This window comes from Vanellus vanellus, assembly GCF_965231255.1.
Source record: "Vanellus vanellus genome assembly, chromosome: 2".
NCBI lineage: Eukaryota > Metazoa > Chordata > Aves > Charadriiformes > Charadriidae > Vanellus > Vanellus vanellus.
Window position 1 is genome coordinate 88,535,576 of NC_138906.1, and position 24,593 is coordinate 88,560,168.

Genomic DNA, 24,593 nt, shown 5'->3' on the forward strand with positions numbered 1-24,593 from the left:
GATGAGCTTGGGGATGGAGGTTGCTCAATCGAATGAGGAAAAATATAATGAGAGAAGACAATGTATATTCAGGTTTATAAAGAAGTGCTTTCAGTGATAACATGTTAAACAAAATTTGGAAGGGTTTGGCAATGCCCTTTTATTGCTGTTCACAGGACAGCTTATCTGTTCATTTTTTCTGTTTTACATGCTAATGTTAAATCAAAGCCAAGCATTAGTGTTTGCTTTGTCGTTGCCATTGACCCTGATTTAGCACAATCTCAAAACATGAAATACCTTCCCATTTTCTCATTGCTTATGCCTTCTCCCAGCATTCCAAATAGCAGGCTGGCGTTGTGATTTGAAAATCCTTTTAAACATAAAACGCTGTAGCGTATTCTTAGTAAAAGACAAGAGTGCCAAAAGTACGCCAGAGAGGGAAGCATCCAGACTGCGATGAGGGTACCAGAAAAGAAATGCTTAACCCCCATCAGCCACTTTGAAAATCTCAGTCTGTATATTTCCATCCATTTGAATTAGGCTGCTTTGGTCCTTCTGAAAGCAAAGCAAGCATTATTACAGTAATGAGATATTAAAAGAAAAAATCTATCACAAGTTTTCAAAGACACAGCACCTTCAGAAATGTGGCATTTTAGAAGTGCAGGTATTAAATTTGTTGGCCACTGTCTAAATGCAGTGACTAAGAAGCCATATTGGTGTTGCTCTAGTTAATTAAAAATGTGATTTTAAAATGTTTTCATGATGTGACTGGAACGGTGCATCCTGTAAGGAGAACAAATGCTGAAACATGAGAGGATGGTTTCTGCATCTCAGAGATTGAACATTTTCATCTGATTGAGTTGAGGTTGAGGGAAAAGGGAGGTTTTTTTGACTCGAGGGCTTCTGTATTCTCTTTAGTTACACCACATACATACGAGTGTCTGAGCGCTGATTGAGCACGGTCTAATTACTCTGCTGACAGCAGATGGAAGCAAACGGCCAGACCATCAGGTGTGTCGTACCCACTTTGACCTGCAGCCATCATCTGCCCCTACTCCTTGTTCAACTGTGCTGAGGGGGAATAGCGTGCAAGAGGGGGAGGCAAAAGGTTTGTCTCACTCAGCCCACTGCTGTATGTGCAGAGGGGTGAATCCTCCTGCCACCCTTCTTCTCAAGGACTTTTTTGCAATCCCGTGCTTTTATTGCTGGGAAGGGACACTTGTATGGTGGGATTGGCCACAGACCCTGGCCTGGGTGCAAGGGGGCTGGGATGTGTGGCAAGAAGATTCCTGTTCCCTGAATGCATTGGGATTAATTACTGTTGGCACTTAAAAGATTTTTGCAAAGTAGCCGTTGTTGTCTCCGGCCATGCCCATCCCTGGGTGCCTCAGGAGCAAGTAAGATTTCCCACAGTGCACTCAGTTGTGCGGACTGTCTCCCACGGGCAGACGTACCTGCATCCAGCTGCATTCAGCTTGCGTCCTCATGAGACATGAAGGCTGTTGACCTTTATTTTTTTTTTTAAATCAGGACAGAGTTCATTCTTCCACAAATAAAGTGTCAGATCTGTTTACTTTATACTTGCATCCTAGACTCGGAAAGGTTAAAAACTTTCTGCAGTGTAGCTATTCCCTCTTCATCTCTCATGATAGCTTTTCATTGCTAGACTACTGCATAGGGAAATGGGTCCCTGAATATGTTCCCTCCTTGAAGAGTCATTATGCTCCCCATAGCCATAGGTAGGTAGCAATGTCCTGAGAAAGTGGAAAACTGTTTTTTTTTTTCTTCCCCAGTCTTTTCAAAAGGCTGATCTTTTTCATTCACTGTTGGTAGTGAATTAGAAATTTGCTGTATCATTGTTAACTGAGCAAAATAAAGACAGTCTGGAAATAGAAATTGCTGCAGCCGGTGCAGAGAGATGTCAGCCGTTGCTCAATGTCATTATGAAACTGTGAAGTCATCATAAATAGTCCTCACTGGGAACGTGAATATTGGGCACAGTGGTTGATTTCCAAACTGAAAATATAGATGGAAATCTGGGAAAAAGAAAGATGAGGAATATCACATGACTAAAAGCAACTTCAGTTCTTTTTGGCTCACTGGAAGTTTTTGGCTGTCTGTAATATCTGATACCCACAGAAAAGATACCTGAAGATCCATGACAAATAAACGCACTCTTAATCCAAGACGGTCTGTAGAGTTTCCATAGGCTGGGTGGGAACTTTCTGCACATTGACACTAAAGCCATGCAAAAACATGACCCTTGAAAGCGAACAGGAGGAGGAGATTCAGGAAAGGATAACTTATCTTGTTCATGACACCAAAGAATAAGACACTCAGGAGAAACCCAATAGCATCAGTGGTAAAGGTCCCATTACCATTAACAAGGATGAAAAGGAACGCCTTTAAGAAAAAGAGGCAATAAATTTGCTTTCCAACTCCTTTATCACCCATTACATAAAAAGCCTGAGGGAACGAGATCTTACAATTGGAAAGAGTCTTAATGGCCCAAAACTCAGCCCAGACCTTGGAACAAAAGCTATAGTCATCACATTTCTTTGCTTTCTGGACAAAGAACGTATTATGTAAAAAGCAGAATAAAACTCAAGACCCTGGGATATGCCAATAAGCAAATCTCCCTTTACTTGGACAATAAAAGAAAAGATCAGGAGAGAGGAACAAATGCAAGGCTTCAAACAGCAGTCTGTTAACCCATCAGGCCAATGTGGATTTAAGATGAAGATCCACCAGTTTTTAACATACAGGGACTGACACTGCCTGTGCCCTTGCAGTTCCTCTTTAACATCAGAGCCGATGGCTCTAATGACTCCACAGCTTCTGTCAGAAGTTAGTGCTGATGTAAAAGTGGGGGTATGTGCTTCTTCATATAGCATGATTCAGCTTTTTTTTGTTTCCAATAATGTACAGCTGAAATCACTGCTGAGTGCTTATTGTGTATTAGTGATGTTTCAGAAGAGAAAGAGAGGAAAGAATAGAGAAACTAGTAGTTGAAACACTTCTTATTGTATTATTGTCTCAAAAATGCCTTTGTTTTGTATTAAATGTATCACCAGGACTTGTTTGCCATAGACCGAGAAGTCAGTGATGAAGGAGAAGGTAGCTGGCACTCATCATTGACAGAGAAAGAGACAGCAGGAGTGTGTGAAAAGGCACCATTACTTATGAACTATTACCAGATAATCCTTATGAGGCTGCAGGATGTCAATTGTAGAAAGCAATAGCCAAATCTCACAGATTTTAAAGAAACTAACAAAATGAGGCAAAGGATGTTCTTTCTTTTTACTGCTCTGATAGCCTGGTCTTTATTTGTAACTGAAGGCTACTTCTGTGGAGAAATCATTATCTTATGGTAAGATACAGAGCTCCCAGAAGAGATGAGGAAACCACTGCACCTGCCTTCAGCGGGTACCTGAGGAGTGCTGTCTGCGATGCCTCTGTCGGAAGAGGTCATTTTGGCCCACTGGTAGAGCTGGACAGCGGCTGCTGGGAAGAGCAAGCACACACCTGAACAAGCAAAAAGTTGATTTTCACTATCAAGAAGTGTGAGGTATTTGCTGGAAATAAAGCTCAGATAAAGTTGATCCCTCATAACTTAAATGCCATGAAAATGGAATGTAAAGAAGTGATTCAGGCAAGCGCGTAGTTTCTGTTTGAAACTCTAAATTGAGAACTACTCTATGTGTATAGTTCTATTTTTCACATTTTTCTGTACAGATAAATGTTTATATTACTTACAGAAGAGCAACAAAACATACAGCTGACTATATCTGTTCTTAAGACAGTTAAGCAAAGGAGGAAGGCTCGTTAGAGCCATGAAAAAGACTGCTCTGAAGCTATAGCCAATACATTTCACTCCTTTTTTGAAGACGAATAAAGAAACAGTGTTTCAATATTGTATTGTCTCAATTATATTTATAAAACTCATAGCAGGAACAGAAAACAGCATTAGTCTACCCAAATTCAGTAACAGGTAGTGAGCAAACCTCAGACAGCTCAAAATTGGTAAGGCTACACAACAGCTGTGGAGAGCAAGCAGCATCATTTGCAGTATTACGTTTCAGGAAAAAAGGAGAGAAAAACATTGCAGATTATGAGAATCCTGCACAAATGTACAGTCATACTCCAAAAAAAAAAAAGAAAAAATCCCCTACAATACAATCCAAGTGATTTACTAGATCCATCTACATTTAGGGAGTCTGTGTTTCAGCTTTTTACTATAGAATTTCAGTATCTCCTAAGAAACAAACATACAGACTTACAGATACTAGAGCAAAGCTTAACACAAAAATTAAGTGTGCTTATGCAGCAAAAGGGATTTTTTCGTTACGATATCTTGACTGACTTACTGCGTCTGTGTCCAGAGAATTTAGACTTTGAAGACAGGACAGTTTTTGTGTTTAAATAAGCATTGCTATAGTTCAGTTACAGTATTTTGTATTTTAATACCATGATTTATTGTAGATCACCTAGACTGTAGTTTCTTAGTGTCTGAACACCCAGCATCTTCCGTTTAAAAAGAACCACAGAAAGTACTAATATTTTTCTTCTAATGTTCTTTCTAGTTCATATAATGCTGCAACTGTAATCTCTTATTTGCTGTTACAGCAATAGTCAAAAAAGTTTCCTCCAGAAACCTGAAGACCCACCTTTTCAATGGAGCTCATTGCTTCTAAAGTTCACGCTTTGCCTGCTAGCAAACATCTGCCTCCAATTTCTATGCAGATAGTCTTGATCACATGTCTCTGAGTCATGCTTCTTTTGCAAACATGTAATGAATTCTCTAAATATCAAGCTGACCTGATGTCACACTGAACAGCCACCTATTCACTCCTTCTTTTGCTGAAGTATCACTGATGTCAGCAATGCTGCTGTAGTCTCAGCCTAGATGTCAGCACTGGGGTAATTCATAGCCCTGCAGTCAGTATCCTTTAAGATGAAAAATGAATAAAATACATGCCTGAGAGAACTTCATAATCCTAAAGAAATTTCCTCTCTTCCACAAAAAAACACCTCCCCCTTTCACCAGATCTCAGGAGTTCTTACTCAGAAGGCGCCTAAGTTTCTTTCCTTCCCTTCCCCAGACATCACCGGGAACCACTGATGGATGTTTACACTGCTGACACCTGGGTCCCAAAGCTATCTCTGGCAACTTCAGCATAAGTGTGCAGCTAATCAAGCCAGAACTTGGATCACTTTGAACTGGGGACTAATGACAAACAAGAGGACTTGGTGACAGCACAGTCCCCTGCAGCTACTTCCTTGTAGAAAAAAGCTCATTAGCGTTAAAACTAACTTTTGCTTAAATAATTGGTTTACTTGTTAGGTCATCAGCTGAGGAAGTAGAAGTTAGGGGCAGGAGTGCTGTAAACAAATAAAATGTTAATTATAGTTCACTGCTGAACAGTTGTCACAAGAACTCTGCTTTCAGATTTTTCTTCACTGTTAGTGACTGTCAGCGTTTCACCTGTCTTGTCTAATACGTGGAGTTGTGTGATGCAAGTCACTCGCTGCTTTGCTCAATTTCTTCCTCCCTGTTCAATAAATACTTACCTGATCTAAAAATAAATGCAAATTAGTTTGTAAATACTATCCTTGGACTGCAGTCTGTTAGGTAGAGGCAAACTCAGCCAATCGTTGCGTATGTATGATAAAATGAAATCTGTGCATTGATTTTTTCCTGCTTTTTGGGAAATTTTGAAATTAGTCCATTTTGTATTTCTGGCTGCTGCTAGCAGAATGAGGCTGTATCTGACAACAGAAGTGGACTTTAAAAGGCAGAATGCAAATAAGGTATTTGGAATGTGCCCTAGGAGATGAATCTTGGTTCCTCCTTTTTCCCCTCAAGTTTCACTTTATGGTTTGTGACAGTCAGCCTCCTGCTCTTCACTGAAACAGTGAGAACTGTCCTTTGCCAAAATTCAACTCGGTGTTTTTGAACTGAAGAAATAAAGCACATTGAGAAAATGTGCCACCTTAAAAAAAAAAAAAAACAGATCTCCTGCTGTGGATGTGACAGTTCAGTAGCAGACACTTGGTCCTGACCATCCTGTGGTGGGCCGGAGGGTGGAACCTCCCATGGAGCCTGGGAGCTGTGCATCCAAGGCTGCAGAGATACCTACACATAAGGCATACCAGACCTGGTACAATGAGGTAGCTCTGAAGCAGTCATCCAGCACCCGCTGTTACTGTTGAGGATCTGATTGAGACTAAAGAGAAAACTTGCAAAGTAATAGGTGAGGTTAAAATGCTGCCTTTCCCCCTTTCCCACCATGCTAAAAAGAAAGGTTGGTGTTTCCATTGGTGAGGCTGACTGTGCCAGGTGAGTGTGGTGTTGCACCACTGCTCATTCCTTGCTTTCCTCGTGACGAACGTGAGTGCTGGTCACTGCGGAGTGGAGAAAGGATTTCTCACTTGTGGCTGTTTGGGGACAGTGCAACTTGTGAGCTGCATTTTGGGGATTATGAACTCTGTCTAATCGCCTTTATCGTACAGCAAGCTCCATTTTGTTTGTAAGCCCAGTCTCTCCTGCTATCTTAATTGCCTCCACAGTCCACATTTGGATGCAGTTGCAAGCAGTGGTGTCACAAGGTTGTCCACAGAAGGTTGCTAAACCTCAATGACCCTTGGTTATCAGGAAGAACTTATCTTGCCAGCCATTTTCAAGAGAAGAGATGCAGAAGGCAAAGCTATGTCAGTGAAGGTCCCTGAATACTTTAAAGGCCCCCAAATTCCATAGAAAACAATGATCAAAAGGAAAAATTTCCAAAGCTGGGAAACGCAAACAGCAACTTTTGTTTTGTCTAATTCTGTTTATTTGTTGTGCAGCTGTAACAGAATCTTTTGCAAAATCTTCGTGCTGTATCTCAGCCATATCTGCTCCTGCATTTACTAACCACCAACTGGCAAATGCACAGAAAATGAAAAGTCCAGTGCTCCAACAAATGAGGATGGTTGTGCATGTGTGTGTATGTAAAGGCAGGCATGTGGGGTCCGAGGAGGATAGGAATAGCTCTGACTGGACACTTGGACCATGAAGTTCTACTTTCTTCTATGTCAACAGACTGAATTTGTGTGAAAGAAATAAGTCTTGGGGCTACTGGGGAGAGGGAAAAAGGTTCACCCCTAGAGCTACCCCAGGCCAAGGGAAAATAAAATATACAGGTCCACATCCAAACTCAGTTTTCTGGTGAGCATAAAACTCTGGAAACTTTTTAAGTCTGTATCATCATCTAATAAAAAATTTTGATACACTAAAGTTGGCTGGACACAGAGGAGCTCAGAGGTAGCAGCAAGCAAATCCAAATTTGAAAGCCTGTTCGTTCATTTGTTCTTTCTTTCACATGCTGATGTTATCAGTGATGGCTGATACTTCAGAGTCAGATTTTAGGTTAGTATTTCTTAATATGTAAACCTACATGTTCAAATAACAAGTAATTCTCAACAGTTAACTAATTATTAGCATGGCATGACTTATGCAGTGTTAACATCACTTAAGGATGATCTCCTCCACTCCCTCTTGTGAAATTTTGTTTCAGGAGATAGAGACGTTATCTACACTATTTCTTCCATTTTACCTTAATTCCAATTCCATCGTGGCTTAAGCTGATCTTCATAAGACCCTAGTTTGTCTCTTCGGACAACCTACAGCTGAGTTAGTGTCTGTCAGGCAAGGTTATGCAATTTTACATGTTGTTTTAGGGCTCTGGAAACTCAGTTATTCAGCATAAAAATAAGAGTTTCAGTTCCAGGAATCTGGAAGCTTTCTCATTTGTGAGGTGCTTTGATTCCTGCCTCAAAGCCACCAGCAGATTTGATACCATTGGGCGTCTCCATTCAAGTGAGGAAAAACACTTGCAGTTGTAGAAATATAACAATATTCAGCTAGAACCTCTTAATGTTGCCAAGAAAGTCTAATCCAATAAATTATGTGACATTTCTGCCTTTAACTCCTAAGCATCTAGTCCATCCTGCCCCATGTCTCCTTCTGGAGTGTTTTTTCCTGCCTTTCTCATGGACAGTTTCCTGTGGCCTCACCTATTTCTTGACAATTCGGTCTTTCCCTTCAGAAGAATTTGTGTATTTTCCATTTACAAGCAGGAGAAAGCTCTCTCTTCCATGCTACCCACTTACTTCCTACCTCATAGTAGCTAAATTTGTAGACCTTGTTGTTGTATGTCACGTTTCCATCTAAAGCTGCGAGGAAGACGGGAAAAGTATTAAAGATGGAATATGGTCCTTGCCTTGCTTCAGTTCTGGGGTGAGCCAGACATTATTATTGTTTTTAGAAGACACCAAGTCCTCATTATTGATACTTAAGGGGAATGTGCGTAGAAATGGCTATATGTGACTAGCACACTTGAAAGTATGCAATGGGATAAAAGTGGCTTCCTAATCCTTCCAAACATTTTGTACCTCTTCAGTGATTTCGGTGAACAGTGGATTAGGCAAATATGTTGAGTTGCGTAACAGAACAAGGGAAATACAAAGATCTTTTGCTTGTGTGATTGCCAAACTGATTGTGAGTGACAGCACAAGTTGAGATAAACATACAGACTTCATCATTTGTAAGCATGGATGTTTTAGTTAACTTTTTCACTTCCACAGTAGTTTAGAAAGGCAATGTTACTGCTTTTCATATGGAGGGAAGGAGGAAAGCAAGGTTCATAATTTCACAGTCCAGGAATAAGCATTCTCTGTAGTCTTAATATTTATTTTTTGTTGCCATTTAAAAAACACCTATGGAGCCAATTTTATCTCTTTTACCCCAGCTAATAACCAGCTCACTGTTGATTTCAGCATCAGCCATGAAGTGAAAATGATACCATAAATAATTCTAAAAGGAGAATCAAGTCCACTGAGTCCACAACTTTCTCCACACAATGCAATAACCATAAATTTCACAAATTATTTCGATTTGCCATATATTGAATTAAAAATAGAAAGCAAAAATGCACCATGTGCTTGAGCAGCTTCTTACAAGTAGTCTGCAAGTAATATTGTCATGGTCAGTGTCAATGTGGTCCTGGCACATGATGCATATGAGCAGATGCTTGTAGTGCTCCTCTGACTTCAAAACAGCTTTGTACACCCCTCAAGAGATTGTTTCATGGTCAGGCTTGAAGACACTCAGTTCCAATCAAGTTTGATTGAATGTGGCTCAGAGGTAGAATAGCAAAAGGCACTGAGGGTGGTTTACGGATCCAGTCCCAGGTGAGCGTGTCCTTGCGTCACAGCCCGGGATGCCAAAATGCGTATTTTGTCCAACTTGATCTGGGGTGAGTTTTGCTAAAGTCATCTTTCCTTTTTCCATGCAGTCTTTCCCACAGTACTTCCTACTCATCTGTGTTTCTGTTCACCTTCCTTCAGCACCTTTACCTACCTCTCTCCCCCTTTCCTGGTGTCCCTTGAGTATCAGCTGTTTGACAAGCTGCTGGCCTGCCAGTGCTCTGAACTGCTCATTTGCAAGAGTTGACTTGTCTAATGTCTTCAGTTCATGAATAATCTTTTGAATTCACTATGGACATCTGTTTCATTTCAGTGAAATTAATTTCATCATCTGCAGTGACTCTCCCTGGCAAAGTCTTAAGGCTTTTGCTTTCCTCTTACCTTTTTCTTTCCTTTAGTCTGTATTGCAGTTCACCACTCTTTACTGCATATCCTGTCCCTTTTTAGTCTCCTTCACAACTTTTGTTTATTCATTTTCTGTTTTATTGTAACCATCTGTTATCTCGGACTCCTCTTTTAACATTTTCCTTTGTAATTGTACCTGTTTTCATGGACTTTCTTATTGGTACTGTGCATCTGACCTGCCAGCCTGCTATGCAAGACACCCAGCATCTGCTCGTTCAAATCTATGGCGAAGCCATATTTATTACCCCCCCCCCCAAATGACAAATTCTTTCCTCGAAACAAATATTGTTAAAGGAGAAACGAGACTGAGTGGGACAGTCGGTAGGAAAAAAACACATCCAAATGAACATATGTTATTTTGCAGCATGTCCCGTATATCATTCAAATACTTTTTGGCGTATGCAAAAACTGCCCAGGACACATGGCTCTGCTACCTTGCCTTCTGTCCAGCTTGACTGCCTCTCTGGCCCTGCTGGCTGTTCTCCTTCCCCTAGCGACAGTATTTGTGTTGACGTTGCAATGACAGTGCCTGGTAACAGGATCCCATATTTACATGTACAGCAGTACATGGCTCTTGCCCTGGCCCTGCTCTAGGAGTAAGGTCTCATGCTCTGCACACTGAACCTCTGCAATTATTTATATGATTGATAAAGAGAGTTAAAACCCCATTGGAAACAGGGTAAGCCACTGTTGATTTGAATTTTGTTAAGTTTATACTATTCCCAAGTTTCTTTTTGTTGGTAAAAAAACATTCGCTCTACTAGTCTGGGTAAAATTCATGGGGATAATCAGCAATTACAAGCAGATCACTATTACTAATTCACTGCAGCATTCTTGGAACATACTGTTTCCATTCCTGGATTGTTACATTGGCATTTAAATTATTAAAGCTGCATAATAACAAGTCATAAATTCCCCCTGGAGGACCTGAAACATTCTGACATTTTTATTAATGGAAATACTTCAAAAAGATTAAAAAAAAAGTTTTAATGAAGTACCGTAGGAGCATGCAACCATGCTAATGGGTTAACTACATGTCCACTCAATTTAGGAAAAGATTAGTAAATTTAAAGTAGAGAGAGCTTGTTGGGATGCCTTTGAGTGCATTTTTCATTTCTTCATTCAGATACGTATATATTTATGTAGGCTTCTCAAGCCAAATTCAGTCCTCTTGAGTCACTATTTTTAAGGAGCGTGTTAGGATTGATTTAGTACAAATTCTTTACAGCACAGCTCTGCAATGTGTGTTTCCAGTCTTGCTCTTTTACCCCCATACACATGACTCGGTTTGGACCAAAATCGATTACTGCGTCCACATTACGGTGTTTTATCCCAGACTGCTTCCTCTCCTCCTCCGTGTGCGCGAGGTGGTTGTGCTCAGCCACCTCTTGTGCGGGCCAAGCGGTGTGGAGGGCCAGCGTGTTCCCCTGGGTTTGTGCTGCTGGTGCCAGGGGGAGGCAGCTCCCTGTCACCTGCAGCTGACAGGGCATGAGCGCATGCTTCTTATGACTTTTTTCTGCCTGAATTTAGGTTTATTGCCATCACTTTTTCTGCAAATGCAGAAGCTGCTCCAGAAGAAAACAAACAAGTTCACTCAGTGATAAAGGCTGAGGGAATTGGGTCTTTGTAGTCTGGAGAAGAGAAGACTGAGGGGGGATCTTATCAATGCTTATAAATACTTAAAGGGAGGGTGCCAGGTAGATGGGAACAGTCTTTTTTCAGTGGTGCCCAGTGATAGAACAAGAGGTAACGGGCACAAACTTGAAGATAGGAAATTTCATCTCAACGTGAGGAGGAACTGCTTTACTTTGAGGGTGGCAGAGCACTGGCACAGGCTGCCCAGAGAGGTTGTGGAGTCTCTCACTCTGGAGACATTCAAAACCCGCCTGGACGCCATCCTGTGCAACCTGCTGGAGGTGATCCTGCTCTGTCAGGGGGTTGGACTAGATGATCTCCAGAGGTCCCTTCAAACCCCGACCATTCTGTGATTCTGTGATAGAGGACCTGGTCCAGTATTGATGAAAGCCAAAGAAATGTTTCCATTGACTTAAGTGGAGGCTGGGCTGTCGGAGGAGGAAGCTGACACGGCAGAGGCTGTGTCAGGCAGCTGCCTTGCCTTTGGCCGTGCATCCGATGAGACCAGCCTCTTGATGGGCAGCTTCCAGCATCTCCACAACCAACGTTGGGGATTTTAATCTGTATTTTAAAGAAAAGAGCAAGGGTTGTTCATATATGATAAAGCACTTTGCCAAAAAAGCTATTGAGCAAGACATTACTTTTATTTCACTGTGAGATTTCTCGTCACGTGCTGTCCTGATATGGTACACAGCAAAACATAATCCACCAGTGAAGACCTTGCACTTGGGACACAAAGACTGTGAGATGTCTCTTCTTCCCTTGGGATGTGGGTTATTTTTAAGCTTACTCCTATCAGGCAGTTCCTTGTCCTGAACTTTCTGGACTACTTACCCATGTAGTATTTTTAGCTGGTGTGCCTTCTGCTCCTCCCAAGGGAAACCACTTAAGATTTACACTGGGAGCTGAAGGGTGGAATGGTTCCTGCTGTTGAATGACAAAACACACCTGAGGTGAGAAGCAGCTTTTTAGGAGAGACCAAAAGGCGCCGGGTGCTCCTGCCTGCTGAAGGAGAACAACCCACCACGCTTGGGTTCAACAGCGTAGCGATAAGGAGAAGGTTGGAAAGGTAACAAATACCCTGACCCTGCATCAGCTGAGGGATTTAGGCTGCCTGCTGCTGCTGAGAGCCCGTAGCAGCTGGGTGCCTCATTCTCTGGAGGGTTTTTGGAAAAAAACCCTTGTTCTCCTAATTGCACTGAGGAAAAATAAAAGACTGGAGTGTCAGCTTGAGTATACATTAAAAAAACAGATCAATTAGTGCGATTTGTTTGATGTCAATTTATTAATTTCTATATGCATAATGTAGATATCAGAAAGTATCTGAAAGTATCTGAAAATTTACAGATGTAAGAGTGTGACTTGATGTCATTTTTCCAAAAAATTAACCCTGCAAATGCTGAATGATCGGGGCTTGTCATTTTTCTTGTCACCATTGTTTTTAAGCAGACCGGCTTATATGTCTTCTTCTTTCAAATACCTTCACAGACAGATTACTTCCCATAAACATAGGTGCATATTTTGTGCATGTGACTCTTACCTCAAAGCACACCTCAAATATCAGTAAATACCTCTGAGGTAGGTTAGTAGTATTTCAAGTGGTGTGAATAAGGAGTAAATTTATATCATTAACAATGGAGCAGCCAGTGTCTCTCTAGTTGTCCATCAGTGTCCACTCAGTTGTCCATCTAGTCTAGCAACTCCTTCTGACAGTTGTGAACGTTGTGAGAAGCTGGCACTGAAGGACGTTTGCGTAATAACTTGTCCACTGGGGAGGTGTTGTCTGTCTTCGTTAGCGCCACTGCAGTGGACGTGGGGGCTCACATGCACCCATATTGACAAGAAAGATCATCATATTTGTGTAAAAGATCTCATACTGCTCAGCATCAGTTTCCTTTTACTCTGTAAAATAAAAAAAATAATTTAGGATTCAGATCTGAATTTTATGAACTCCAGTTTTGTTTAACTTGTATAGTGCAGAGAATTGCACAGACTTTGTTTTTTGTAGTCTTTCCTCATGAACATGCCTTATTCCTCCCGCCAGGGTGCAAAGCCTCCTGTCATTCTCTAAAAATCACAGCTTTTGCATATAGAAATCGGATATCCAAATCCACACAGTGAAGGTCAGCATGGGGTGTTATTTATTTCTTTATTACTATTGCATTTTCCACTATGTGGTTTCTACATACTTAAATTCTCAATGCTCATTGTAAAGACACTATTATAATGAAGGTCATAAGTCCATGGCCAGACAAGAAATGGGACCCACTGTCTTCACTTCAGACCACATCCTTAGAAACCCTGGGCCATGTTTTTTCTCCATTAATCAGCTCATTCTTCAGCAAGGTATTGTTACTTGTTGATCTTTCTTTTTAATACAGTCTGTGGTTCTTCCTGCTGCCGACTGAATGTGCGCATCCCTACAAATATGCATGTCTTTATTACACCTGTGTTATCTGCAGGCCTCTATTTGAGTCTGCTATTTTTCTCAGAGTGAAAAAGCTACAAAGTCCTTTAACTATTAAAATAGTATTTAAATTAAATTTAAGAGAAGCTGATGTCACTTTCCGGTGAACAGTCCTTAGGTACAGAGATTGACAGAGCTCTTCTTTTGCACATGGGGCTGACTTCGGTTTATATGATGGTTCCCCTTGTGATATTCAGGATTCAGATGAGTAACCTGGGGACACATCACGCTAAAGCTTTTAGTTGTGACAACCACCACTAGTATCTTACTCTGTGCTTTTCATATAATGTTATGCTTCTAAGCTGTTGCGGAGTATGCAGAAGTGATTTAAGATGCTTGGCTGAAAGGTGCAGCTCTTTCCTCCAGGCCAGCTATGTCACGGTTGTTGTCATTTATTTGCTCTCCTCATATAATCATAGAATCATAGGGTTGGAAGAGACCTCTGGAGATCATCTAGTCCAATCCCCCTGCCAGAGCAGGGACACCATAGAGCAGCTTGCACAGGAACACGTCCAGGCGGGTTTTGAATGTCTCCAGAGATGGAGACTCCACCACCTCCCTGGGCAGCCTGTTCCAGTGCTCTACCACCCTCAAGGTAAAGAAGTTCCTCCTCATGTTTAGGTGGAACTTCCTATACTCAAGTTTGTGCCCATTACCTCTTGTCCTGTCACTGGGCACCACCGAAAAGAGCCTGGCCCCATCCTCCTGGCACCCACACTTTAAGTATTTATAAGCATGGATCAGGTCCCCCCTCATCCGTCTTTTTTCCAGACTAAAGAGACCCAATTCTCTCAGTCTTTCTTCATAAGAGAGGTGTTCCAGTCCCCTAATCATCTTGGTAGCCCTATGCTGCACCCTCTCCAGCAGTTCCCTGTCCTTCTTGAGCTGGGGAGCCCAGAACTGGACACAGTACTTCAGGTGTGGCCTCACCAAGGCAGAGTAGAGGGGGAGGATGACCTCCCTTGACCTGCTGGCCACACTCTTCTTGATGCACCCCAGGATGCCATTGGCCTTCTTGGCCACAAGGGCACATTGCTGGCTCATGGTCATCCTGTTGTCCACCAGGACTCCCAGGTCTCTTTCTACAGAGCTGCTCTCCAGCAGGTCAGCCCCCAACCTGTACTGCTGCATGGGGTTATTCCTCCCCAGGTGCAGCACCCTACACTTGCCCTTATTGAATTTCATAAGATTCCTCTCCGCCCAACTCTCCAGCCTGCCCAGGTCTCTCTGTATGGCGGCACAGCCTTCTGGTGTGTCAGCCACCCCTCCCAGCTTTGTATCATCTGCAAACTTGCTAAGGGTGCACTCTATCCCCTCATCCAAGTCATTGATGAATATATTGAACAGGACTGGACCCAGTACTGACCCCTGGGGAACACCACTCGTCACTGACCTCCAACTAGACTCTGCGCCCCTAACCACAACCCTCTGAGCTCTGTCTTGCAACCAGTTTTCTATCCACCTTACTGTCCATTCATCTAACCCACTCTTCCTAAGCTTCCCTATGAGGATGCTGTGGGAGACTGTGTCGAACGCCTTGCTGAAGTCAAGGTAGACCACATCTACCGCTCTTCCCTCATCTATCCATCCAGTCACACCATCATAGAAGGCTATCAGATTAGTCAGATCAGTCGTCCTTTGTCATGTCCCCAGTAATGAGGCTTAGTTAGCCGGCAGCCACAATCTGACTGCACAGAAATGCTGGCTGAGGAATATTGATTCTTACCTCCACTGTTGTCAAAGGTTGTTCCTGTTAAGCTAGGTATAACGTTATAAATCACAGCAGCAGCTATTTCTACATGTAGCTACCTTTATGTAGCTCCACACTCTGAGCAGCTCGCATGGAAGGTGCTGTTGGTTTTTTCCATTGTAAATTGCATTTCAGCAGCTGATGCAGGCAGATCAATTTTGGCTCCTGATTTTCTTTTTCTTTTTTTTTTTTTTTCTGTTGTGCCACTGCACTGCTCTCTGTTTTTCAGACATTGTGCCAAACTCATAATTAATCCAGTGTCAGATGAGAGCAGTAAGAATTACCAACAAGGGAGACTAAAGCAAGGTACAGTTTGAATACTGGCAGCAGAGGAAGGAAATTCGCTTCTCCCACTTCAATCTAGCAAGTCTCCCGGGTGAATTATTCATGCCATTTCCCCCCCAGCTGTATTAGAAAAGGTGCAGTAACTGCACAGCCTTGCCTGAGAGTCACTTTCTTCCCATAGCCTTTCACACACACTCCAAGGGATGGCTTTTTAGGAATGACCCTTTTTTAATATTGTGACCTCCTTTTAGGCAGCTCAGTCCCTGCAGCTGCAACACACATCCGACAGAATAACCACCGTAATAAATGTAACCCCATCTCTCTTGTTGTTGTTATGTACAGTATTCCCTCCATTTGCTTTATTTTTTTACCCCTCAGAAGGAAAGCGAAGGATAAGACTAGCTGGGAAGACTCTTATCATTTCATGTAATTTTTCTAATTAGTCCTTAGGATCCTTCCAGGAGTCTCCATGGGGCTGAGCCTAATCAAAGACTGGAGATGCCGTAGGGAAGCAGTGCGTTCATTCAGAGAGCGTGCTTTCCTCCTGACACTGCTGATACTTCCTTTCAAACCCTTTTAAGTATCCTTTTAAGTCCTTTTCAAGTATCACTGCTCTTTTAACCTCCCTGTTCTCCTGCTGCTGTCAAGCAGCAAAGGAATAGGAATTCTCAGCAGTTCCTGCAGAAATTGCAATACCAAGGGGAAAAGACTGAGAAGTAACAGGACTTTTAAAGAATATCCTCCTGCAGCCCAAGGATGAAACATCTGCCTTCAGAAGCAAGCTCCAAAATGACAAGCCAAGTCACCAGCAGATTCCACATATTTAATTTTAAGATTTATCTCTTCAAGTATATGCGTTCGGTGTAACGCCAGTGGTATATTTTAGCTGTGTCATTTTGTATCACTTTAATTAGATATTTTTAAACAATCAGTCTCTGGTAGGAAACAGCAGTAAAGGGAGGAAAGTGTCTTCTTTTGAACAAAATATGGTAAGATTAAGGCTTAGGAATGGCACATAGAATTAAAGACAAGAATCCTATGTGGACATTAATAGTAGTAGTATTAACTTTATAAGTATTTGTATGTAATAAGCCTGTATTGGTCAGCATAGTGAACATCTCTCAGTGGAAATCAGCACAGATGGTCTTATAGAACAACCCAGAAAGGAGCAGGCACTCACCTTTCTTTGAGAAGTCATTTATATGAATAAGCTCGTGTATGTCTTTCTGGGCCTGCTACTGTAGCTTAGTGAGACTTTAATTATGATATGAAGAAGAGAGATTTAATGGCAACTTTTTAATGTATTTTATTTAGGAAAAAAGTTCCTAAAATGGAGCTTTATCCTCCTACAAAACCGATCTGGGTCATTTCTCAGCATGCATTGAAAGCGAAATATGATGGGGCTGTCAGTCAAGGAGCACAACCTCTTTAAAAGCAGACACCACTTACCAAACTTCAGCAGGAAGGAGTGATGAGCCTAAGTGTCTAAGCAAGAAGAACCACCCAGACATGGTTCTCATGCCAGTTCAGTCATGAATTCTGAAAGAGATCAGTCCTCTCTTAAAACATAAAGTAAAAACATTAGGTTTTCTAACTAAAAAAAAAAAACTAAGCTAAAAATCACGGCAGTTCATTTCAGTAGTAGAGGCTGGGTGTCCATTCCCTGATCTAGTCTCTTCTCTACAAGCAGTTTTCCTGCTTTGGTTTCCATCCCACTTGCTCTATTTGTACTTTGTGACTTGGCAGGGGCAAGGTATAGGAGCAGAAGACTTTTTAATAACAGTCCTCTCTGACTTCCCACTTTTGTAGTACTCTCTGTTTTCTGAATTTAAGAGAACTAATGAGAACTTCGAAAGAAAGGAGGCAGCAGCATGCACTGCAGCTCTTTGCAGAAAATCAAGTTTTGCAACAGTAGAGCGGTGTGTGCTTTGGTAATCTTTACCTAGAGGCTGTCATCTTTTTATCAGTGTGATCCTTATGAAATGACTCGCTGGCATTACTTATTTATCAAATTAATTTTGTTGTTTTGCTTTCTCTGAAAGTCTGCAGCCCGTGAGAAGGATATGACATAAGTCTTTCGTCTTCCAAAGCTTTTGTCTTCCCAGGACAGCCGCAGGCTCTTCTGCAATAGGTGCCAACTTTCCTTCAGCAACAGTAGCAATTCAGTTCCATATTTTCCCCACAGTTCGCTGCATCACAAATTTGCATGCTGGTACTTAATTTCTTTCTCCCTGCCTATAACCTCACTCCCATCTCCACTAGTGATTTTTGTTAGCTAATAAGATGCTCCGGTGTTTAGTTAGTGCCAGTTCCCTGTTTTGTGCTGTTAGCTTGCTGCAGGAGCCCTTGTTTAAGGTGTCAGCTTGTGTAAGATGCAGTTTTTCTGCTGCTGAAAGACAGATTTGCTGTTACTACAGTTACAGTTTTAAACACAAGAATTCCCAAAAGAAATTCTGACTTTATTCTTATAAAGCCCTGCTGTGCTTTTGCACAAAGAATATACCCTGTATGCTTTCATACTTTTTCTAGATAAACATGAATCAGCAAAGCCACATATGCTTTCAATGCAACAGAAGGTTGTTGACAATATTTTTCTTTTTTTTATCAAAAAAAGGCCCAAACCCAAGTTTTGGCAGGAGCAGCGAGAGAGTTTTTTAAATTACCATTTTGGGGCATCCTGCCATCTTTCTCAGTGTACGCTGCCTTCCTGTTTATGCCCTTCACTCCCCCAGAACCCACAGGGGGAAAAAAGGCTACAACTAATTTCAAGCCAGCCTATGGAGAAAGGTGGGAGATTGAAAGGAGTTTCGTGGTAAATACACACGTCCTGTTTAAAAATAAATAATTTTTCTCAGCAATGCCTTTTCAGCTTACTGAGCTTTCAGAGAGCGTTAAGGGCTATGACAAGTTGGCATTGCTGCTGCGGTATCGTAGCAACTCCAGCAAATCAAGACGGCGCCCTCCAACAATGAATCATTCATTTAGAAACCATATCTCCTCTTTCCCTTACTTGTGAAAGATTTATTCCTTTCAGGAGGAAAATTTATATCCACCATACAGATGTGGGCTGCGCAATACCTCGTGGAGCGTGTACAATAGCTTTGGAGGGATTGCTCAGGGCATTGCCTTCTGCCAAGGCAGTAGTTTGGAAGAAGTCTGAACAAGGCAGCAGTGGTAGCTGTTTGGATATCTGCCACTTCCCAAAGCAGCTCCCCTTCAACCTCTGCATTTTACCTGTCTCACTGAAGGGAATGAACATCACATCATTATAACCTTTGGTTTGTCTTCTTCTGGTAAGGTGGGTGAATCACTTAGTGAGCCAGCAGCAGAAAGTAATGATACTGCCAAGTTAGTTATTAATGATCTGCCTCTAAAAAGCATCTAAGCTATAAGCAGGAAAAAAAGAAGTAATTATTTTCTTACTAGGAAATCCCAGCTGAGCACATGGCTAAGAAGCACATCAGAAGAGTCTGCTTAAAGCAGACTAAGTCAGATTTCCTAAACACTGTTAGACACGTTTGAAATCAATTAGATGGCTGAGAACCTTCGTAAGAAGCCATCCAAACATGAAGCCTGTGAAGAAGAAAAGTGCCTTTCCAGACCTATGCCTAATTGATGGAGTTAATAACAGCATCGGAACACATCCTTTCTTTTTCATTTCATGTGCAGATTGGAAGCCAGGACTTGGGTTAGGACTAGTAAGCCAATTCAGTTAAATACAAATAGAGAAGTAAAATGTCTTTGCACAGTAAGAAGGTATAAAGTTATTCTAGCACTAGAGTTCAGCACTTAAAGGAAGTAATATAGTGAAGTAATTTGATTAGATTAATAAGTAAAGGGATATGTCATAATTAGGCTTGTTGACAAAAAAAGTAAACAATAAAAAAAATTGCGTGGGCATTCAGTGTAATCAAATTTTATTACATTTGGGATTTCCTAGAATGCTATTTCTTCAATTTTGTGATTTTACCAACAGTTCAGCTTTCCAAATTTGACAGCAATCCAGATTCAAAAATCAAAACCAGGCACTTCAAGGGGTTAAAATATACAAACTTTAATTTTTTAAGCTAATCAACATATATTTTTATATCAGATGTAGATTTTTTTTTCTTATTGCATCAGTGGTTTTAAAGCATTAGGACTGGTATGTTTTGGTTTTTTACTTTTAACTTGGGTATGGCAAGTTTTTGAGTAATGCTGGTTGAAAGAATTTACTAGATTTGAAAGAGAAGGTGAAAGAAAATTTAGCAAAACCATTTCTTCCATGCATGGCTGAGCTTGTCAATAAAAACCCCCTCATGTCACCTTTCTCTGCCTCCAGCTTTCTTACCAGAACTGCACAGGAGAACAACGATGAGGGAATAAAAGGGTAGTTTCATTGGCAAGTTCTCTCTTTTCCATTGGGCACAGAAAGCCTGATAATTCAATTAAGGTACTTTACATGGAAGGGCTTGATATCTGCTTCATCACAGTGTGCTAAACTTTAAACATAGCAACTCTTTGTGCTTTGTTTAAGCCGTGCAGTAGTGGAGAAATAAAATGAGTTCAATCGTTCATTGCTGCCTTAAGGAATCATCAGGTTATCTGTTACACTTCACCCTAGAATAGGATAGTAGACAAGTGACAGATAAGCTTTTTTGAAAAAGCACGTGGAGATACCTTTCAAAGATATAGTGTCCCAGGTTTTTTTATCTGAGGGCTTTTTGCTCCTATTTCAAGGTGAGGGAAGTATTAAATGCTGAAAAAGTCATGATCGGGGTTGAACCTACAAATGTTTTAAATATAGCAGTTGAAAAGGACTTATGATGCACATGAAACTATTCAGATGCATCTGGTTCTAAGATCACCGTCACAAATCTGAGTTTCAGTTAGTGCATTTCAGCCCTTAGTTTATTGTCTCTCTATCATCATAAAAGACTGGGAACAGTATTTTCAGTTATCATGATGTCTTCATTAAAAATAAATGTGTGCAGTGGTGCTAAGCAGTGTTCAAATATAGAGGAGGCGCTCCCTGTCCTAACAGGTCTGGTCCTTGAGGAGCAAGGAAATTAGAAGAAAACATTGCAGTATTTATAAGAACAGCTGTAGTGTGGCTTCCAGTTCCTTAGAGTTATATGGTGTATCATCTGCATTATTTTCTATTCACCACCCTGGAAAAAGTTACTACCTTTCTAGGGAACTGCTTGTATCCTCACTCTTATTTGGCAAATAAGGGAGAGAGGTTTGAGAAGTTAACCTCTAACAGAAAGGCCTGTCAAGGTATGACTGTTCACTAGGGACGGAGGCAAACCACCTCATTTTCCATTTCAGATCTTAAATTGTTCAGTTGAGTTTCAGCCTTAGTTAAACAAAACTTCAGAGCAGTGGTTAAAGCCCCACCATTTGGTTTGGCTCCCAGATCAGAACTTTGAAAGCGTTGTTAAAATTCGTAATATAATTCTGTTTGGGAGTTTTTACTTAAAGGTGGACGGATATTTTTTTTTCTTAAATTAATGTCATCGTTTGTCTCTTGGCTATTAGTACCTTACAGTGCCACCTCTGAACAGAAGCAACACTGAACTTCTCTAGGCAAAGGGGGAATCAATTTCTTTCTTTAGAACCCGTATGACTGCTTAGACCATTATATTATCTTCACTTAGAAGTAGTGAATACTCTCTTCTCTCTATCAGAGATCTTTTAAAGCTATTTAGGCTTTACAGCTCTGGGGAATAGAATGGTAGGTTTTCATTCATCCTCTGCCAGATTGGCTGTATCAAAATTTCAGGTCTGGCATTTGAAGTCATGCCTGCCCTCGTGCCCATGAAAAACTGAAGACACTTTCATAGGCTAAATGAAATCTTAGTCTTGATGACCTTTTCCTGTTATAAGAGAATGTTTTTTGGACTATGGCCTCTGGCCTTCAAGTGTGGTATCAGATTTTTCCACTCGTGTGCTGTGAGTACTTAGTCATCAGGAAGTACACTGCCAGACAAATCATAGCTCTGCCTTTCCTGTTGTCACTTTTTAGTACCATTCTTTGAACTGTTCATGTGCTGATGAGTTTTTCAGCAATGAATGCAGGGGAATAAAGTTCATGATTCCCCAGTGAACTGCTCACCGCTCATCACATTTCTTCAAAGGACTGAAAAACCGGAGGAGATACACACTCCATTTTTAATTACTCAAAAGATGTCCAAGTTTGCTCCTCCTTCCTCCAGACATTTACAGGATGTTTATCCTCACTTTAGCAGTCATTCGCTCTCTCAGACAGGCAGATGAACACCACTCCCAAAGGGGCAAATTGAATAAACTTTGGTTCATTGACTGGCCTGTGGTAGGAAGAAGCGAAAACTGTAAGAAACCTTTCCATCTAGGTCTATTTGGCAAGAACGAAATAGGAAAAAAATACAGGAGTTGCTATCTTCAGGAATTCAAGCCTTCTGCCCTGGAGTATATTAAATTTAGAAAACATATTAACGTACCGCAAAACCCACAGGACAGATTTCAATTGACTCCACCTAGATTTTGGTGGCAAAACATCCTGGCCACATAAACCAATGGAGCATTTTGTGTGGAAAGGTTGGCTTCAGCAGTTATTACTCACAAGTCAAAACAGAAAGATTTATTTCATTTTCCATTTCAGTTCTCCTCCATCTTCTAACCTCAGGAGGAGAGCTTCCTTCTTTTCAGTTTAGCCAGATGCACATACCTATAGAAAGTAGAATGCAGTGAAGAATACTCCCTGAAGCTTCCTCCTGCTGTGTTTTTCATGCAGAAGCCTGTTGGAAGGGATTTCTGAAATGAGAGAGGATGCTTGGGATTCTCCTCTGAAGCCTCTGCAGCTGCTGCAGAAAACAAATGCAGCCACTTTTATGATTGGGCATTTTGGCTAAGTTTGTCCCACTATATACTTTAAAGCAGGTAAATGTATTGGAGGGGACTGTGAATTTAAGGTGGGCAGGCTCTGTAGCCCTTGAAGATCAAAAAGTCACATGCAAAAAAAGAAAATAAAGCAAAACCAAATAATGGAAAAAAAAAAAGGAAGGTGGGGGTGGCATTAAGGAAAATAAGTATTTCTTTCTAGTGGACTGAGGTACCAAACTAACCACGGTCTTTTTAGTTCCTAGCCTAGAGTGATTTTGAGTGAGCCTCAAACTGTTCTGAGGTGCAGCAGCTGGCTCCTATACCAAGCTGGTGTAGGAGGTTTCGTGCCTTTCTCTATCTTTTACCCACTTGAAGTCTTTCTGAGATTTAAGCAGGGGGAGAAGGACACAGATCCTGTCACACTCTTACTAAAATAAAATTCAGAGCCTGTACCCTTCCAAGCCTGAGCACCTTATTAAATGCAGAGTCCTCATGATACTTCACTTCTAAAAAACACAACAAAAAGTCCTTAATCAAATTTCTCATTATCTTGGCTTGCAGTGCACACACAGTTATCTCCATTATATCTTTTAATATATATTCATCTGTTCTGTTTGCACATGTAGTCAAGTAAAAACAGCGATGCTGATAAAATATTGGTTTAACTGATGCTAGAGGAGATAACTTGGGGAAAGGCTAATAAAAGATGAAGCCAGCATGATTAAAGAAAAAAGGAGGCGATACCTGCAAGTATAACAGTATTGAATGGTGCTGGCAGGCTGGTGCGATGTGAACGCAGTGTGCAGAGAAAGAGGAGCCCGGTGCCGTGGTGGTTGAGAGCACGGGAAAGTAGGGGCGATGTGGTTGTGACCCATCCCTCCCTTACAGGCTTCTTTTGAAAGACTATACATTTCCTGTTGAAGAGAAAGAGAAAACGGGGAGGCAAAGAAAGAGGAAGCTGTAACCACAGTGTGGGGTGACAGGCAAAAAAAGGACTATCCAAAAAAACCAAACCCCAGCAACCTCCTCCTACGTAACAGAGCTGTTGCACACACATACCAGGCTCTCAGCAGCACTGAAATGTGCTGCCTCAGAGGCCAGGCCAGCTGTTTTGTGTTAGAAAACAGCTGGAGAAGGAGGGGAAAACACCTCTGGGACAGGACCTGGAGCACCTAAGCTAGAGCCCTCTGCTGAAGTTGTCTTTGGGAGCATCCTCCGCAAAAGCAGGCGAGCCCCCTTGGTTGAAAACTGGCTTTTGGGGGTGGTTTCCTGTCCTCATGCTGTGGTTGTACTGAAAGAAGGGGTGAAAAGGAATGAGAGATCCAAGCAACATTAGTGCTTGTGGAAATAATTAAAAAATAAGATGCGGGCACCCCTTTGTTTTTCCAGGTCATGTTTCCCTACCTTCCAGCACACAAGTTATATATTGCTGAGGGGGATTATGCCCTGTATCTTTTTGCCCTTGCTACCTCTGGAGGAAAACCAGTTTTCTGGTTCGGTGGTTAGAGAGCCTCCTTCTAAACTACAGCCAAAATGTATCCAAGTTCTGTTTATACCCATTTTTTCTAATGCCAGCACTGTCTTCTGAATTAAATGGCTCTTCTTCCCTGTTTTTTCCATCATGGTTATGTTGAAACAGAGCAGCCTCTCAGCCTTCCCTTTGCTATGGAAAACAAGCTCTTCTGGTTTCCTCTCACTTGATCAGGTTTCTCTGTACCCCTGGATCAGCTTAGTAACCTTCCACTGAACTGGGGATGCTCTGAAAGCCTCCTTGATCCGCTGCAGAGTTATTCCTGCTGTCGTCTTAACAAGGCCTTAAAACGGTAAAAATATTTCTCAGTCTCTACCAGAAATGCCTCACCAGACCCATTCTCCAGTTGCATTTGCCTTTTTCCATGGCTGCATCGCACTGCCGGTCAGTCATTTGGCAGTGTATTAGTAGACCCAGTCTAACTGATGAGTTCCTGGCGGCTCGTGGCAGAA

The 24,593-nt window shown here is 41.6% G+C and overlaps 1 protein-coding gene across 2 annotated transcripts in view; it reads left to right on the top strand.

Moving 5' to 3' along the window:
- ANKH (ANKH inorganic pyrophosphate transport regulator) overlaps positions 1 to 24,593 on the top strand; it is a 102,689-nt gene that overhangs the window by 15,944 nt on the left and 62,152 nt on the right. Inside the window, exon 1 of one of the 2 annotated variants that reach the window (XM_082499674.1) lies at positions 12,244 to 12,334. The exons of the other annotated variant lie outside the window; for it this stretch is intronic. The gene's annotated coding sequence lies outside the window, so the exon portion shown is untranslated. Of the gene's footprint in view, positions 1 to 12,243; positions 12,335 to 24,593 lie in introns of those variants that run through there. 2 annotated transcript variants of the gene reach the window in all.